The 14,496-nt window shown below is 52.8% G+C and overlaps 1 protein-coding gene across 2 annotated transcripts in view; it reads right to left on the reverse strand.

Moving 5' to 3' along the window:
• The window catches only part of FKBP5 (FKBP prolyl isomerase 5), a 156,865-nt gene extending 148,352 nt beyond the window's left edge, over nucleotides 1–8,513 (reverse strand). Inside the window, exon 1 of one of the 2 annotated variants that reach the window (XM_019029603.3) lies at nucleotides 8,295–8,513. The gene's annotated coding sequence lies outside the window, so the exon portion shown is untranslated. Of the gene's footprint in view, nucleotides 1–5,687; nucleotides 5,804–8,294 lie in introns of those variants that run through there. The other variant, XM_055390287.1, reaches the window with a different exon arrangement.
• Nucleotides 8,514–14,496: the final 5,983 nt, after the last annotated feature.

Below are 14,496 nucleotides of genomic sequence, written 5' to 3' on the forward strand. Positions count from 1 at the left end.
TGATATGGAACACAGAGCATGTCCAAGATGACTGTCCAGAAGACAATAAGAATTTTAGGGCCGGGCACGGTGGCTCACACCTGTAATCCCAGCATTTTGGGAGGCTGAGGTGGGTGGATCACCTGACGTCAGGAGTTTGAGACCAGGCTGGCCAACATGGTGAAACCCCGTCTCTACTAAAAATACAAAAATTAGCCAGGCATGGTGGCAGGCGCCTGTAATCTCAGCTACTTGGGAGGCCGAGGCAGGAAAATTGCTTGAACTCGAGAGGTGGAGGTTGCAGTGAGCTGGGATCGTGCCACTGCACTCACAGCCACAGAGTGAGACTCTGTCTCCAAAAAAAAAAAAAAAAAAAAAAAAAGAATTTTAGAAATTTGACCATTCTAGATAATTTAGGACACATGGTTGCTGAACTTGATTTTTTTATTTAAAAAACACACACATACACACACCCCAAAATAGTGGCTTTTTTTTTTAGATGGAGTTTCCCTCTTATTGCCCAGGCCGGAGTGCAATGGCATGCTTTCGGCTCACCACAACCTCCGCCTCCCGGGTTCAAATGATTCTCCTGCCTCAGCCTCCCGAGCAGCTGGGACCACAGCCATGCGCTACCACGCCCGGCTAATTTTGTATTTTTAGTAGAGACGGGGTTTCTCCATGTTGGTCAGGCTGGTCTTGAACTCCTGACCTCAGGTGATCTGCCCGCCTCGGCCTCCCAAAGTGCTGGGATTACAGGCATGAGCCACCATGCCCAGCCGACAATAGTGGCTTTACAGCCAAAATGCGTACTCCCAGTTGTGATTTTGACCAAGAAACTAACCTTCCTGACCAAGCCTCAGTTTCCATCTCTACAAAATGGGTGTAATAATCCTTGCAGAGGATTACTGGAGAGTAGTGGATTTGAACTCAGCCTTTTTTCTAAACCTGGAAAACACAAAGCTCTTTCTTGCCTTGAGGACTTTGCATGTGCTGTGCTGTTCCCTGTGCCTGAAACCCTCAGCCTCCAGATGTTAACATGACTGGTTTATTCTTGTCATCCAGGTCTCAGCTCAAATATAACCTTCCTCAGAGCAGCCTTCCCTGGGTACTCAGCAGACCCCAATCACACTCCATCGCATCCCTATTTCATTTTCTTCTTTGCACATATTGTAATCTGAAATTTTCTTACTTACTTGTTCTGTTTTTTTTTTTTATGACCTGTCCCCTTCCCAACTGCCAAGGATATAAGTTTCTTGAAAGCTGGAACCTCTGTGGGGTTTAATGACCCATTCACGGTGCTCAGAGCAGCACCTGGCAAACATCAGCGCTTGCTAAACATTTATGAATGAATGAATGAATGAGCTTTGGAAATAGCATTATATTTAAGTGACTAACTCTCACAGGCCTTGCTGAGGGCTGTGAATGTGGGCTAATGGGGGATCGGAGGAGAGTGCTTTGGGCCTGGCTCTGGCCCAGGCTCAGCCCTGAAGCTCCCGGGCTGCAGGGAACCATGAGGCTGCCTGGGCTTCCGGCTGCTGCAGGATAAAGGTCAACTCTTGCTGGAACACGAGGTTCTGCACCATCTGGGCTTGCCTGCCTCTGGCCTCATCTCCCCGGGCTCTCCAACCTGCACTCCATGTCCAGCCAGACCAAACAACTCCCAGTGCCCACCAGAGAACACCGGGCTGCTTCACGCCTGTGTGCTTTTATACACACTGTTCCTTCTACCTGGAACGTCCTGCACCCTTGCTCTGCCTGGCCAATTCCTCTCTCCCTGAACCTTCTGCTCTGGCCACACCCAGTCCCCAACTTCCCAAGACATTATAATGATCCGTTTTTGTGCATTTTCCCAAGTAAACCAGGGACTCAGACTTCCCAAGTAGCCCATAGGAGGGCAGCGACCAGGTTTTGTGTCCCCAGTTTGTAGCACAATACTTGGCACACACACACAGTAGGTGCTTAATCAATGCTCAGGCATGGCCGGGCGCGATGGCTCACGCCTGTAATCCCAGCACTTTGGGAGACCAAGGTGGGCGGATCATGAGATCAGGAGATTGAGACCATCCTGGCTAGCACAGTGACACGCCGTCTCTACTAAAAATACAAAAAATTAGCTGGGCGTGGTGGCGGGGGCCTGTAATCCCAGCTACTTGGGAGGCTGAGGCAGGAGAATTGCTTGAATCCAGGAGGCAGAGGTTGTAGTGAGCTGAGATCACACCACTGCACTCCAGCCTGGGCGACAGAGCGAGACTCCATCTCAAAAAATAAATAAATAAAATAAAAATAAAAATAAAAATAAATAAATAAATGCCCAGTCACAGGTGTAGGACTTTGATTCCCAGGGCATTAACTCAATTCCTGGGACACACAGTACTCTGTAAGTGCCCACTGGATTAACAAGGCTGAGCAATCTGACACTGGCAGAAGCTTGGGGCAAGGTGAGGCATAGGGCGTGGAGGTAGGAACAAATGGAAGATGCTTCCTGGGAAAAAAGATGGTGTCAGAGGGAAGAAGGCAGAAGGGATCTTGGGAAAATTCCCAGAAGACTGGAAATACAAAAAGCAAAAATAAAAAGTAAACACCGATAGATGGAGGTAAACAGGACTCTCAGTGAACAAGGAGAGAGAAATTCAGAAGGAAAGATAAACAAAGAAGAATGAACTCAGAGAAAGAAGAAGGTCAGAAAGACAAAATGTGCCCATGAGAGCCATAGAGGACAGATTGCCAGAGACCAGGACAGACCAACTAAATACATTACGTCTGGGGTCCCTGCTTCATCCCCTGGGGGTAGGCAGATAAGGCTGGCACGGGCAGTGTGGTGCTGTGGTCCCTTCCTTGGGTGATAGGGCTGAATGAAAGCCCACACATCATCAGGACATCTTGGAAAACTTTTCCTCTCTTAGCTCAGGAGAGGCCCTGTGATAGGAAACAAAGTACCCCAGACAGCAACTACAAACCTAGTTTCTTGCCCTTAGGCAAGCAACTTAGCTGCTCTTGCCTCAGTTTTCCCAGCAGGAAAGCGGGTCTGATTCTTACTTTAGAGGCATATTAAGATCATACTGAGTTAAGGCAGGTACATTAAATGTACACAGCCTGATATAAAAGTGCCAGGGATTGACATAACGGTGGTGCTTTCTCCCAAAGGCCTGCTGTGAACGGGTCCTAAGAGAGGCCGTGTCACTGTCACTGGGTGCTGCAGATAGACCTGACTTCAGAGCCCTGGAACCCAGGCTCAGCCCCTGGTTTTTGGATCCCAGAGCCAAATCAATACAACCAGGAAGTTTATTCCTGGGTGAAGGGTGAGGGGCAGCAGGCATGCCAGCCAACCAAGAGACACACGGAGCCCACAGCCAGCAGGCCTGACTGTCCAACTCCACTGCTGAGACTGTCCTCTGGGGCCTTGCTAGTATCCAGATTTCAGCCTGTCGAATGGGCTAAAAACAATTTTCTAGCTGTCAGATCACACCTCAAGGCATGCAGGAGCTCCAAGGAGGCAGAGTTCTCCTTCATTTGAAGGGAGAAGGGAGTAAGACTCTGAGGCTTGAGAAATGGAGAATTTGCATTTTAGTTACATAATCTGAGCAATCTCGAAAACTATTTTGAAGTGCTGGCTTTGGCCAGGTGTGATGGTTCACACCTGTAATCCCAGCTACTTGGGATGTTTACTCAGGAGGCTGAGGTGGGAGAACTGCTTGAGCCCCAGAGGTTGAGGCAGCAGTGAGCCATGATCTCCCCACTGTACTCCAGCTTGGGCAACAGGGTGAGACCTTGTCTCAGAAAAAAAAAAAAAAAAAGGTGCTGGCTTTGATGTCAGACAGACCTGAGTGTGAATCTCAGCTGAGCTCTGTCATTTTTCTGAGCCTAGTTTCCTTAACTGTCAAAGACGGCTAACAATAGCACCCACACCCCAGAATTGTTGTGAGGAGTAAATGAGATCCTGAAAATAAAGACCTGAACCTCAACCTTCGGTCTAGTAGTGAGTCTCCTGCGCCACAGTCTTTGGGTTCCAAACGCTGTTGGGCGTTGGTGTGCAGAGATAGTTCTCCATATAAGCAATCAAGATTAGCCATCAATGTGAATAATAATATCCCATGCTCCTGGGGGAGGAAGGCCAGATCATAAACGTATTGATCTCTCAATATCTAAGCCACTTTGAGGAGATTAAACTGGTCACAACTCAGAAAATCATTGAGAAATCATCAAGTGTCAAATTCCATTAGGAATGTGTGACTCCTGGGGGTGAGAGGATGGGTAGATCCCCCTCCCTGCCGCGAGCCCCCCACCTCTGCCTCTGTTCTCTGTGACTGACAAGGAAGGATCTGTGATTACCAGGTCTGCCGAGCTTTTGGAGGCAACTTACATAGTGCTGTCACTTGTCTAGCTGGGCTCGGGAATATTGCTAAAATGCTTGGGAAACAAGGCTGGCAAGGGGAGAGGGATCAGCCTCAAGGGTCCAGAGAAACTCCAGACCTGGTGTGGAGACTCCATAGCTTTAGAGGCAGTTTCAAGGCTGGGTGATGGGAGAGAGAAAGGACTGGGGGCTTCACCCTTCTGGAGTCTAACTTCTCCAGGGTCTCTCTGCACCCCACCTTCCCACCCCCAGCAAGAGTTTAGAACCTAAAGACTGGGAGTGGGAAGCAGGAGACTCATTTCTTGATCCATGGGGAGTTGGGGAGCCCAAGTGGAAGATGGGGAGATGAGAGCAGGGGTAACTGACAGCAGGATGCCACAGCTAAAGAAGGAAGTATAAATATAAAGCGGCCAGTGTAGGACTGGACAGAGGCCATATGAAACACACGGTACATTCCGGTCCCAGCGTAACAAACTGTACCAGCCTTTTTGAGAGCTGTGAGCACTAAAAAGGGGAGGGAAGAGAGCAGAGGTTCCTTCGAGGTTGGCCCTGCCTCCTCCTCCCCCACTTCTCCCACAGCTCGGGGCACCGCAGGGAAAGTCCTGATGTTCCTTTTGCAACCACAGGAAACCTACCATCCCTGCTCACACTCTGTACCCTGTTCCTCTCAGCAGCTCCAGACTGGGAGGGAGCAATGAGTGTGTATGCATGGGGGTGTTTGGGGGAATGTAGGGTGCAGACAGCCCCAGCAGCCCAGGTGACACCCGGAAAGGTGGCAAGCATCACTTGGATACCTACTGGAAGTCACAGCCTGTAAGGGCTGCAAGAGAGGTACAGATGACGGTGAGGAAGTGCCTCGTCCAAGGTCACACAGGCAGTTGTTCACCAGGGTGGGACCAGAGTGCATCCAGAACTAGGCAGTGCTGGGCAGCTCTCTTGGGTGTAGTATGTAGGAGTGGCAGGCCAGAGAACAGGCAGTGCCCAGGGACTGAGGGTGGGGAGCCCAGATCCAAGGCTGCCTCTATGCTCTGGTTGGCTTTGGGAAGGCGGGCCTGGCTTGGGCACTGTGCCCTCCAAGCCTCCCAATCCTATCCCCCCAACCTTAAATATTAGAGATAATGCATGTGAAGTGCCTAGCGTGGAGGTTGTTTTGTGGTGATGTCAAGCAGAATGAGTCACATCCACCCCTCCCATCTCCTCCTCCTCCACACACACACACACACACACACACACACACACACACACACACACACACACACACACAGCTCAAGGCCTAGAACCTCCTGGGATCTTTCTCCCATATCACCACCTTCTCTCTTCTGAGTCCCTATAGCTATTACACACATTTGGTACTCACCACCTGCTGGCTTGGGTTATTATTTAACCTAACATCCAGCGTGTTTGTCTCTTCAATTGCCCAAGGGGAGGATATCATTTCAATACACCCAATATTTATTGAACATGAACTCCGGTGCCAAGCCTGGCCTGTGGGGGATGAGTTGGAATGGTGGTGGGAGGCGGGGGCAGTGGAGGAGAGGGCTCAAAGAAGAAGCAGACTTTGTTTCTGCCTCAAGGACTTTCTAATCTGGTTAGAAGAACAGGATTAGTAAACAGATCGCTAGAATATGAGACAGGCCACACGCTGTGCCGTGAGAAAGGTACAAACTGAGTGTGCTGGGCGTTCAGAGGAGACAGGAATCAGATTTGGCTGGCACTGTTTCAAGGAAGCTTTATGAGCTGGAGCAGCAGAGATGGGTAGACAGGGAGGACGGGCACTCCTGGCATGAGAAATGGCACAGCAAACTGTGGAGGTGGGAAGGAGGGAGAACAAAGGACTTCAGGACTGTGTCTTAACCTCATGGTGACATACTTTAGCAGGACCCAATACAGAGCCTTCCACACGGTAAACGTGCTGTATAAATGCTTTGTTCCCTCCTTGGTTTGGAGAGGGTGGGATCTTTAGGACCAGCACTTAGTGATGTCTTTCCACAGAAGGACGGGTAAGGAGAAAACGTGGCTCTGAATAAACCGGGGGTTTGGAGCTAAACACAGGGAAGGGTCAGATTCCAGGGGCAGTTTGGGGTCGTCTTCCTTGGCCTTGCCCTTCTTTCACCCTGTCGTCCACACCCACCCGCCAGTGTCTGGGCTCTCCCTACTCCCGGCGTCGTGCCAGGGATTTCCCAAACCGTCCAAAAGGGCTGGGCTTGGTTTGCCAGCCCCGGGAATCCCTGGAGTCTCCGCGTTCCAGGCTTCTGTGAAGGATCAGGGAAGGGGGGCTAGGAAAGGGGAGGCTCCTCCTGGGGATTGCTTGAATTGGACCCCTCAACACGGGCTTCCGTTGTCACGTGACTGCGTCCCAGGTCTCGCAAGTCTGGGGCTGGCGAGCTCCAGCTATCCTCCTCCCGCCCCCCGGATTGAGCGCTGGAGAGCGCTGGCGGCAGCCTGGGTGGCTCCTTCTGCTCGTAGAGCTCCCCACACCTGCTCCCTCCCCCAGCTGTGCTAATCCAGGCGCCACCCAAGCCTGGGGTACCCAAGCAGGGGCAAATGGGGGATGGCTAGGTCTGGGTGCTCCAAGGCCGGTGAGTGGGCAGGGCTGCGGGGCCCACGCGCGCCCGGGAGGTTGCTCGCCAACCCCCACCCCAGCGTGCAATCGCATGGTTGCGGCGGCCGGGAGGCTGCGCGCCGAGCGCAAGCCGCGAGCACAAACAGGGCGAGGAGGCTGGTGTGAGCGCCTGGGCCCGCTGCCAGCGCGCCGGGGCTGGAACACAATGTCCCGAGCGGGCGGGCGGGCGGGCGAGCGCGAGCGAGAACAGCCTGACTCAGCAGCTGGGTAAGTGGGTGTGCTCGCTCACCAGATCAACCGCTCTTGCAGCCTGCGGTCAGCGACGACCCGGCACTCGGCAGCTCCCTGGAACGGGAGGGGCAAGCATACGGCCCGCTCCTCTGCTCGCGCCCCAGCCTGCCGCGCGAGACCTCCACGTGGCCGGTTTGCGCATCCCTCTGCCTTCTCGCCCCTCTATTAAAGCGTCTCCCAGCCCCCAGCCTGAGCGCAGCAGGCTCTGCCCACCTGGGAGAAGCACTCTCCTCACCCCACCCGACAGGTGTGGCCAGGCACACAGCTGCTGTGTGCATGTCCTGTTTTCCCCAAACCTCACCCCTCTGGGACGCCTCGGAAGGTCTTCGCATGGGGGATGTAACTCTTAGTTGCGAACAGAGGTAGGAGTTTGTTCTGGGGTAGTGGTGGAGTAGGGAGCCGAGGAAGGGGTTCCTAGGAGAAAAGTGGGACATAGGGCAAGAGGATCTCCCCTATCTCTGTCCTCAGCTGACCCAGAGTTCAGTCTCTTCCTGCCCCCTCCCCTCAAAACCACTAGGCCCCTGAAGATTTCCTCCTCCGAGGGAGGGAGAGGCAGGTGGTGTGGTGTTTTGAAGCCCGAGACCCTGCTTTTCTGCCCCCACCCCCAAACCACAATAAAGACCCAGGAATCCTGCCACCTAGCCACAAAGCTCCTCCTTCCCCCTCTATGCAGGGGAAATGGGGTCCCATTTGGGGTCCCCACTGGGGACTTATGCTGTCCCTATGCTGTCTCCTGGCGTCTTGTGGGGCCATTGTGAGGATGACAGCAGCCCAGAGCAGGGTTATTCCTGGGGGTGGGGACCTGTCTCACGTCCCAGCTTCCTGGGGTGCCTGCGCAGTGCCCTGAGGGATGCTTTGTGCCTGGAGAGTGCCAGGACAGGCGGGGAGGAGTGGTTCCGGGAAAGGCCCTGGCAGGCAGCATAGGCCTGGGCTCCAGGGCCTTTGAGAGTGGGCCTAGGGGAGGGACCTCAGGCTGCTGAAGTGCCTCACCTGGGCCTCCTGCCATCTGGTGGCATCTCTGGCACCCTCTGTGGCTAAAGATGCCAACACAGGCCTGGGCTGTGGACCCCCTTCCCATACACACATCACGCTTCCCACACAGGCTCTTACCCAGCCAATGCACACTGCATCTCCCAGTCGGGAGGCACCTTCACTGCCATCTACTCCCACCTTCTTCCTGATGCTTGAAATCTGTCCGTGATCCCAGGTCAGTGATTGCTCGAGGCTGTGACAGGGACACTCTCAGATAGCAGCCCACTGCTCTTCTGGACTTCCCTATCTCCAAGTCCAGTCACCTACAGGACACCTGCCCTTACATGGCCTAGAAGTGACTGAACTCATATTCATGCCCCTCATACCAGCTCCTCCCCATTGCCCACCATGACCCTCCCAGTCCTAAAACTCACTGCAAAGGTAGATTAATTTTTAACTGCTTTCTCTCCTTCACCATCCTTATGTCTGATCTCTTATCAAATTCTTCCCTTTGTTGCTTTTATTTCAAAAGATATTGTTTGTTCATTACTTTTCTCCTTCACCCTTTCCCCTCCAGCCCCATAGAGTCCACCTTTGGCCCAAATTCTCACAGCAGCTGCCACACTGTCCTTTCTTTTTCCTTCCTCCTACACACCCTGCTGGAATAATCTTTCTCAAACATCATTTATTGTGTATGTTATCAACTTCAGACTCCTCAACCAAGCACAGTGAGTACACTAGCTAACCTGTGTACTCTCTGTGATGGGACCTGAGTTCATTCATGGCATGTCCAGGCCACAGGGTTTAGTGCAGTGCCTCCTGCAGAGCAGGAGGGCAGCAAATGTTCCTCAAGTGACCCATTCATTTGGTGGTGTTCCCTTTCCATCCTTCCTATTCTCTCTCCTGCCTTGGTCTCCCCAGTCCCATCAAGCCTATTGGCTTACTGATGCTCACTGGGGCCCTTTTGTTTGAAGTGCCACTATTTTTCATTTCCCCAAAATCTTTGGTGGGGGGCAGGGGGTGGTGGCTGGTGGGGAAGGGAGAGGCTGACATCCAAGTTAATAAGTTAATATCAGGGAGGTTGTGGCAAATACCAACTGTAAAACCTTGGGTGCAGAGTAGAATGAGGGCAGATGCCTGCTCAGTAAGAGAACAAAACCACAGAGGAGGGCAGAAGGTGGAAAGGAGAGTGGCATAACTAGTGGCTTCCCTCTGAGCCTGTGAGCTGCCTTTAATCTTTTCCTTTTTTTTTTTTTTTTGAGATGGAGTCTTGCTCTGTGGCCCAGGCTGGAGTGCAGTGGGGCAGTCTTGGCTCATTGCAACCTCTGCCTCCCTGGTTCAAGCAGTTCTCCTGTCTCAGCCTCCCGAGTAGCTGGGACTACAGTTGAACGCCACCATGCCCGGCTAATTTTTGCATTTTAGTAGAGACAGGGTTTCACCATATTGGTCAGGCTGGTCTTGAACTCCTGACCTCAGGTGATCCACCCACCTCAGCCTCCCAAAGTGCTGGGATTACAGGTGTGAGCCACCGCACCCTGCCTAATCTTTTCTATATTTTATTGCTTAGTTATGTCCTGCAGTATTTTAAACCCTTTCTCCCATAGGCTGTAGGCTCCTTAATGGCAGGGACAGTTTCTTTTATTTATTTGATACCACTTACTTATTTTGAGAAGTGGGCATGAAATACTTTGGAGGGCACATAAAACTTGGGTCTGGATCCTGGTTCCAACACTTAGCTGTTTGGCCCTGGGTAAGTCTCTTAACCTCTCTGAGCCAGTTTCTTCGTCTGTAAAAGTCGCTAGTGACACTTGTTTTGCAGAATGAGGGGCAAAAATTACAGAGAATATAAAGCACCAGGAAAGTGCCTGTTGTACCCAATAGTTTATATTCCTTCCCCGTATGGTTAGAGCCTTTCCTGAATTGGGAGGAAGGTGTTCCTTAACTACCGCCCATACTGGGACACTTTAAACTTGAAAAGGGGCACTGTTAATAATTACGTCCGTTCCAGGGACGCAGAGCCACCCTACCCTAGTTCACAACAACTGGCAGGGTTCGGATAGCACGCAATATCCCAGTGCCTAAGCACAGCCCCAAGCATAACGCTCAATAAATGCCTGTTGAATCAACGAGCGAACAGAAGCTGACCCTCACTCCGTTTTTTGGACATCATTGAGTGAAGCAAATTGAAAAGCCCGCCCCCGCTGCGCCCCCACCCCCACCCCGTCCCAGAGCCACCGGCAGCCTCAATTCCCTGAGGTCTGCCCTTCTCTAGCCCACCGTCCCGCCCCCGGTTGCCTTGACATCAGTGACGTCGCGAGGGGCGTGGCCTCTCTCCATCCTCTCCTGGTGCCCTGGGCCCCTCCGCATCCGAACCTGGGGGGAGGATGAGGTTGGTGGCCTTTGACCCTACTCGCCTCCCGCCGGGCCAGCATCTAACTAAGCCCGCCTGGCCGCCCTTCTGGGGCGCGCAGTTGTCTCGAGTGTGGGTACCCACCTCCACCCCCACCCTCACCCGGGTGAACTAGCGGGGGTTCTAGAGAGTGCCGGCTCCCAGTGAGCCCTCTCCAACAGCTGCGGGCCACAAGATCCCGAGAACCTGGGCCCAGCGCTCAGCCCAGGCCCGCGCCTTCCCGGGCAGCCCCCTCGTTCCGCGTTCTAGGGGGCGGGCGGGAAGGATGGGACCCCCGCCTAGGAGGCGCGCAGGCGCCGCCGAGCGCGGGAGAGAAAGAGTTAAACTAGGTGCCGGCGCCGGGCGCGGCGGGAGTGGGGGAGGGGAGCGAAGAGAAAGTGAGAGCGGGGGCGGAGCGGGGACGGGAGCGAAAGAACATCCTGTGCCCGTCGCCGGATGCGCGCGGGGGGAGGAGGTAGTCCGGGGAGGGAGAGCAAGACCGGGGGAGGCCCGGGACGGGGAAGGCGCGGCCTCCTTCCCCCCCCGCAACCTCCTCCTCTGGGGGCGCTGGCCCCCTCTGCTCCCCTCGCCTTAGGCTGAGCTACCCGGAGGCCCCAGGATCTGGTTCCTGGGCAGGAGTAAGCGCTAGCTGGGGAGATGATCTCGGAGATTGTGGGATCCACGTTAAGGCAGGGGCGGCCCCCAGCCTTTCATCTCTTGGCTTTCTGCGAGGGAAGCTCGCACGTGTTGAGCGTCCCCTGTGCACCGAAAGTACACACATTATCTCAGTCCTGACAGCGGCACTTCCAGGCAGTAGACAGGAATTCATAGACTCGCATTCTAGAGGAGGAAACAGACTCAGATTATGGAATTTGTCCAAACCCCACACTGTTGGGATGTGAATGCAAGCCTGTCGGACTGCAAAGGGCTTTTCACTGGAGTTTAGGGTAGGGTAATTTCCCCTTAGCTTCTTTGCGCACAAGTGCTGGGCCGCTACAGCGTCACCCTCGGGAATGGCGGTGTCTTTTCGTAGAGGACCCCCAACAGCATCTGTCTGGAGCTTCTGTCATTAACTAGGCTCAAACAACCATTGCCAGGATACTGGTAAAGAGAATGAGGAAGGGGCCTTAGGATTCCACAGGTGGTTGGATGGTTCTTAGGAACACAGTTTAGGGGAATGTGTTGCAGGGCTCCTGTTCCTCATTTAGGTATTTGTGGGGGCTTCAAAGATGGCTCCAGAGTCACTCAAAGCAGTTACATGGATTACAGGAGTTGGGATTGATTGACTTTAAGAAGACCAGGGAGGCCTGGTGTGGTGGCGTAAGCCTATAATCCCAGCACAGAGCCTATAATCCCAGCACAGAGGCCAAGGCAGGCGGATCACCTGAGGGTAGGAGTTCGAGACCAGCCTGGCCGAAATCGTGAAATCCAGCCTACTGAAAATACAAAAATTAGCCGGGCGTGGTGGTGCGTGCCTGTAGTTCCAGCTACTTGGTAAACTGAGGCACAAGACTTGCTTGAACCTGGGAGGCGGAGGTTGCAGTGAGCCGAGATGGCGCCACTGCACTCCAGCCCGGGTGACAGAGCCAGACTCCGTCTCAAAAAAGAGAGAGAGAGAGAGAGAAAAAAGACGACCAGCGTGAGAGGTAGTGGGTAAGTGGAAGGAAGGGCTGACTCATGTGCTTTTCAGGCTGGGATGCTTCGAGGGCTACCATCTGTGTTCTCACTGCCTGCCCACGCCCCACATGTTGTCCAGGTGAAACCTGCGGAGATAATTAGGATTATAGTAAACATTTGTTGAGCTCTATGTGCTGGGCACTGTTCCAAGTGCTTTACTTAATCCTCACAAACAATCCCATGAAGTAAGTCTTATTGTTTCTATTTTACAGGTGGGGAAAATGAGGCACAAGGAGATCACAAAGCTAAGTCCGTGACTAAACTGGTTTGTTTGCTTTGAGATGGAGTCTTGCTGTGTCGCCAGGCTGGAGTGCAGTGGTGCCATCTCGGTTCACTGCAACCTCCGCCTCCCGGGTTCAAGCAATTCTGCCTCAGCCTCCTGAGTAGCTGGGATTACAGATGCACACCACCACGTCCAGCTAATTTTTGTAGTTTTTAGTAGAGATGGGGTTTCCCCATGTTGGCCAGGCTGGCCACTCTGACTGTGATCTGCTCATCTGGGCCTCTCAAAGTGCTGGGTTTACAGGCGTGAGCCACCGCGCCCAGCTCTGAACTGGTTTTGAACCCTGGCTAGAACCCATACTTACTAAACTCAAATGTACTTAACACAATGAGAACATCGGCCTTGAAGGTAAAAATGCTGGCATAGATGGCAAAGAGGTGTGTGCTTGGGCAGCTCATGTCCTTTTCCTGGGTAAGGCAGGTAGTAACTCACAGCTGGCTGTGTGTATTTTGGCTCTCAGACTTCTTTTTAACCAGTGGTTCCAGATTTCTGGATTTGACAGAAAAACAAAGCCAGAAAACAAGTGAAAGCCAGGTTCCCATAAAGAGTTGCAGCTTTAAATTTACGCTCCCTAAGGGCATGCAGAACATACCTATGATCTATTATCACCATCATTAAAGAAAATACTTCTGTTTTTTTGAGACAGGGTCTGGCTCTGTCACCCAGGCTGGAGTGCAGTGGCATGATCTCGGCTCACTGCAACCTCTGCCTCCCAGGTTCAGGCAATCCTACCGCCTCAGCCTCCAGAATAGCTGGGACTACAGGCACACACCACCATGCTGAGCTAATTTTTGTATTTTTTGTTGGGGGTTGGGGAGGTTTGCTTCAGCCCAGGCTGGGCTCGAACTCCTGGGCTCGAGCAAGCCACTCGCCTCAGCCTCCCAAAGTGCTAAGACTGCAAGTGTGAGCCACCACGCCTGACCTAAGAAAATACATTTTAATTCTCAAAATAGGAGTGACATCATCTGAATCTGTTAGTTCCAGCCAGGCGCGGTGGCTCGTGCCTATAATTCCAGCACTTTGGGAGGCCAGGGCAGATGGATTGCCTGAGCTCAGGTGTTCGAGACCAGACTGGGCAACATGGCAAAACCCTGTCTCTACCAAAAATACAAAAAATTAGCCTGGTGTGGTGGCGCATGCCTGTAGTCCCAGCTACTTGGGAGGCTGAGGTGAGAGGATTGCTTGAGTCTGGGAGGCAGAGATTGCAGTGAGCCAACATTGCACCACTGCGCTCCAACCTGGGTGACAGAGTGAGAACCTGTCTCAAAAAAAAGAAAAAAAAAAAAAAGAAAGAAAACAATTATTCCCAAGAAAAGATGGTCAATGGACTTTATGCCAACAAATAGACATTCCTTTGTCTTTTTTTGTTGTACTGTGGACTAGTAAAAATGTCACTCTAGGAATGACTCTGCCTCTAATCTCTCTGAATCATTTGAAGGCAGAACCAGAAGAAATGGGCCTTAGGTGTGGCAGGAGGGAGTTAGGTTGCAGCCAAGAAAGAACACTTTTTGGAGGTCTTTAAAGAACAGGTGAGCCTTACATGTGCTTAGGAAGTGAGGGTTGCAGAATCAGCTCCATGGGATGGAGGGGCCAGTAACTCTGGGTCCCACCCTGGAGAAGGGCAGAGCAAGGACCTTGTCTTGAGGGATTTATTCTCAGATCCACCAAAGTAGCCTTGGAACCTAAATGACAGTTCCCATCAGGCAGCCGTTTTCTGCTCGGAGTTCAGTGGAGATGCGATGGGGTTGCATGGCAGTGGGGAGGCTTCCATGGGCTTCTACTCACCCCTCACCACAGGGAGTTCATGTAGTCACCCACCTTGGGGCTAAATAGAGTACCAGGAATGACCCTTGAGGAGGGCTGAGGACAGGAAGAGAATGGCCACCCAGGAGTGTTGCTTGTTCCCTGCCTGCTGCCTAGGGTGTACTGGGCCAAGGCTCTGAGTGGGCAGGCCTGGCTGGCCGCAGCATCATTGGAGATGCTGTTTCCCT

This window comes from Gorilla gorilla, chromosome 5 (genome assembly GCF_029281585.2).
Source record: "Gorilla gorilla gorilla isolate KB3781 chromosome 5, NHGRI_mGorGor1-v2.1_pri, whole genome shotgun sequence".
In the NCBI taxonomy this organism is placed as follows: Eukaryota; Metazoa; Chordata; class Mammalia; order Primates; family Hominidae; genus Gorilla; species Gorilla gorilla.